Below are 5,296 nucleotides of genomic sequence, written 5' to 3'. Positions count from 1 at the left end.
AGGCAATATTTTGCCGTTTTCCACGTTTTTGTGAATTTTCAGTCCATGGGTATTAATTCATATATATACGATAAAAATGATGCAAACACATAATTGATTAGATAATAACCTTAAATACTTCATTTTCAATCATCTATTTGTTTCTCGTTAAAATACTGAGTAAGATATTGAAAAGGGGAGAAGTTCGGTTTTTATTGCATATTTTGACGTTTCAGCCGGATTAGAGCGGTTTTACGTGAACATCTTCCCTCGTTAATATAAACGGAAAATCTAGAACATTTTAGTTAATTCTAATGACAACACATTGTTTTTTATCATTTGTATTGGAAACAACATGGTCATATGTCTTTTCTTGGAACTAAATAATACTAAACCTCGCTCTATGATTTGAAGGTAAAATCCTCAAATATGGTAAAATAGTGTTTTTTTCACGTTAATCATGTAGTTTGATATTACGCAAATATATTCATTTTTACCAATATTTCGATACTATTTCACGTAGTATCACGATATGCGATTTGGCCTTCAAATCTCAGAATTTCGCATAATATTGAATTTTAAGCAAGTTTTCTTGCATTTTGTTTCGTACGAAAAATCATCGAATTTAGCAATATTTTGACGTTTATCATCCCCTTTTCCTTTATGTGATTTAAACAAAATATCATCGAATTAGGCAATATTTTGCCGCTTTTCCACATTTTTTTTAATTTTCAGTTTATGGGTATTAATTCATTATATATACGATAAAAATGATGCAAACACATAATTGATTAGATAATAACCTTAAATACTTCATTTTCAATCAACTATTTCTTTCTCGTTAAAATACTGAGTAAGATATTGAAAGGGGGAGAAGTTCTAATTTTATTGCATATATCGACGTTTCAGCCGGAATAGAGCGGTTTTCGTGTACATCTTCCATCGGTAATATAAACGGAAAATCAGGAACATTTTAGTTAATTCTAATGAAAACACATTGTTTTTTATCATTTGTATTGGAAACAACATTGTCATATATCTTTTCTTAGAACTAAATAATACGAAACCTCGCTCTATGATTTGAAGGTAAAATCCTCAAATATGGTATAATAGTGACTTTTTCACGTTAATCATGTAGTTTGATATTACGCAAATATATTCATTTTTACCAATATTTCGATACTATTTCATGTAGTATCACGATATGTGATTTGGCCTTCAAATCTCAGAATTTCGCATAATATTGCATTTTAAGCAAGTTTTCTTGCATTTTGTTTCATACGAAAAATCATCGAATTTAGCAATATTTTGACGTTTATCATCCCCTTTTCCTTTATTTGATTTAAACAAAATATCATCGAATTAGGCAATATTTTGCCGTTTTTCCACGTTTTTGTGAATTTTCAGTCTATGGGTATTAATTCATTATATATACGATAAAAATGATGCAAACACATAATTGATTAGATAATAACCTTAAATACTTCATTTTCAATCATCTATTTGTTTCTCGTTAAAATACTGAGTAAGATATTGAAAAGGGGAGAAGTTCGGTTTTTATTGCATATATCGACGTTTCAGCCGGAATAGAGCGATTTTCGTGTACATCTTCCATCAGTAATATATAGGGAAAATCAGGAACATTTTAGTTAATTCTAAGGAAAACACATTGATTTTTATCATTTGTATTGGAAACAACATTGTCATGTGTCTTTTCTTGGATCTAAATAATACAAAACCTCGCTCTATGATTTGAAATTAAAATCCGGAAATATGGTTAAATAGTGACTTTTTTCACGTTTTTATGTAGTTTGATATTACGTAAATATATTCATTTTTACCAATATTTCGATACTATTTCATGTAGTATCACGATATGTGATTTGGCCTTCAAATCTCAGAATATCGCATAATATTGCATTTTAAGCAAGTTTTCTTGAATTTTGTTTCGTACGAAAAATCATCGAATTTAGCAATATTTTGACGTTTATCAACCCCTTTTCCTTCATGTGATTTAAACAAAATATCATCGAATTAGGCAATATTTTGCCGTTTTCCACGTTTTTGTGAATTTTCAGTCCATGGGTATTAATTCATATATATACGATAAAAATGATGCAAACACATAATTGATTAGATAATAACCTTAAATACTTCATTTTCAATCATCTATTTGTTTCTCGTTAAAATACTGAGTAAGATATTGAAAAGGGGAGAAGTTCGGTTTTTATTGCATATTTTGACGTTTCAGCCGGATTAGAGCGGTTTTACGTGAACATCTTCCCTCGTTAATATAAACGGAAAATCTAGAACATTTTAGTTAATTCTAATGACAACACATTGTTTTTTATCATTTGTATTGGAAACAACATGGTCATATGTCTTTTCTTGGAACTAAATAATACTAAACCTCGCTCTATGATTTGAAGGTAAAATCCTCAAATATGGTAAAATAGTGTTTTTTTCACGTTAATCATGTAGTTTGATATTACGCAAATATATTCATTTTTACCAATATTTCGATACTATTTCATGTAGTATCACGATATGCGATTTGGCCTTCAAATCTCAGAATTTCGCATAATATTGAATTTTAAGCAAGTTTTCTTGCATTTTGTTTCGTACGAAAAATCATCGAATTTAGCAATATTTTGACGTTTATCATCCCCTTTTCCTTTATGTGATTTAAACAAAATATCATCGAATTAGGCAATATTTTGCCGCTTTTCCACATTTTTTTTAATTTTCAGTTTATGGGTATTAATTCATTATATATACGATAAAAATGATGCAAACACATAATTGATTAGATAATAACCTTAAATACTTCATTTTCAATCAACTATTTCTTTCTCGTTAAAATACTGAGTAAGATATTGAAAGGGGGAGAAGTTCTAATTTTATTGCATATATCGACGTTTCAGCCGGAATAGAGCGGTTTTCGTGTACATCTTCCATCGGTAATATAAACGGAAAATCAGGAACATTTTAGTTAATTCTAATGAAAACACATTGTTTTTTATCATTTGTATTGGAAACAACATTGTCATATATCTTTTCTTAGAACTAAATAATACGAAACCTCGCTCTATGATTTGAAGGTAAAATCCTCAAATATGGTATAATAGTGACTTTTTCACGTTAATCATGTAGTTTGATATTACGCAAATATATTCATTTTTACCAATATTTCGATACTATTTCATGTAGTATCACGATATGTGATTTGGCCTTCAAATCTCAGAATTTCGCATAATATTGCATTTTAAGCAAGTTTTCTTGCATTTTGTTTCATACGAAAAATCATCGAATTTAGCAATATTTTGACGTTTATCATCCCCTTTTCCTTTATTTGATTTAAACAAAATATCATCGAATTAGGCAATATTTTGCCGTTTTTCCACGTTTTTGTGAATTTTCAGTCTATGGGTATTAATTCATTATATATACGATAAAAATGATGCAAACACATAATTGATTAGATAATAACCATTAATACTTCATTTTCAATCAACTATTTGTTTCTCGTTAAAATACTGAGTAAGATATTGAAAAGGGGAGAAGTTCTGTGTTTATTGCATATATCGACGTTTCAGCCGGAATAGAGCGATTTTCGTGTACATCTTCCATCAGTAATATATACGGAAAATCAGGAACATTTTAGTTAATTCTAATGAAAACACATTGATTTTTATCATTTTTATTGGAAACAACATTGTCATATGTCTTTTATTGGATCTAAATAATACGAAACCTCGCTCTATGATTTGAAGGTAAAATCCTCAAATATGGTAAAATAGTGACTTTTTCACGTTAATCATGTAGTTTGATATTAGGCAAATATATTCATTTTTACCAATATTCTGATACTATTTCATGTAGTATCACGATATGTGATTTGGCCTTCACATCTCAGAATTTCGCATAATATTGCATTTTAAGCAAGTTTTCTTGCATTTTGTTTCGTACGAAAAATCATCGAATTTAGCAATATTTTGACGTTTATCATCCCCTTTTCCTTTATGTGATTTAAACAAAATATCATCGAATTAGGCAATATTTTGCCGCTTTTCCACATTTTTGTGAATTTTCAGTTTATGGGTATTAATTCATTATATATACGATAAAAATGATGCAAACACATAATTGATTAGATAATAACCTTAAATACTTCATTTTCAATCAACTATTTCTTTCTCGTTAAAATACTGAGTAAGATATTGAAAGGGGGAGAAGTTCTAATTTTATTGCATATATCGACGTTTCAGCCGGAATAGAGCGATTTTCGTGTACATCTTCCATCAGTAATATATACGGAAAATCAGGAACATTTTAGTTAATTCTAATGAAAACACATTGATTTTTATCATTTGTATTGGAAACAACATTGTCATATGTCTTTTCTTGGATCTAAATAATACAAAACCTCGCTCTATGATTTGAAATTAAAATCCTGAAATATGGTTAAATAGTGACTTTTTTCACGTTTTTATGTAGTTTGATATTACGTAAATATATTCATTTTTACCAATATTTCGATACTATTTCATGTAGTATCACGATATGTGATTTGGCCTTCAAATCTCAGAATATCGCATAATATTGCATTTTAAGCAAGTTTTCTTGAATTTTGTTTCGTACGAAAAATCATCGAATTTAGCAATATTTTGACGTTTATCAACCCCTTTTCCTTCATGTGATTTAAACAAAATATCATCGAATTAGGCAATATTTGGCCGTTTTCCACGTTTTTGTGAATTTTCAGTCCATGGGTATTAATTCATATATATACGATAAAAATGATGCAAACACATAATTGATTAGATAATAACCTTAAATACTTCATTTTCAATCATCTATTTGTTTCTCGTTAAAATACTGAGTAAGATATTGAAAAGGGGAGAAGTTCGGTTTTTATTGCATATTTTGACGTTTCAGCCGGATTAGAGCGGTTTTACGTGAACATCTTCCCTCGTTAATATAAACGGAAAATCTAGAACATTTTAGTTAATTCTAATGACAACACATTGTTTTTTATCATTTGTATTGGAAACAACATGGTCATATGTCTTTTCTTGGAACTAAATAATACGAAACCTCGCTCTATGATTTGAAGGTAAAATCCTCAAATATGGTAAAATAGTGTTTTTTTCACGTTAATCATGTAGTTTGATATTACGCAAATATATTCATTTTTACCAATATTTCGATACTATTTCATGTAGTATCACGATATGTGATTTGGCCTTCAAATCTCAGAATTTCGCATAATATTGAATTTTAAGCAAGTTTTCTTGCATTTTGTTTCGTACGAAAA

Source organism: Procambarus clarkii, unplaced genomic scaffold (genome assembly GCF_040958095.1).
Source record: "Procambarus clarkii isolate CNS0578487 unplaced genomic scaffold, FALCON_Pclarkii_2.0 HiC_scaffold_108, whole genome shotgun sequence".
NCBI lineage: Eukaryota > Metazoa > Arthropoda > Malacostraca > Decapoda > Cambaridae > Procambarus > Procambarus clarkii.
This window is presented reverse-complemented; position numbering follows the sequence as displayed.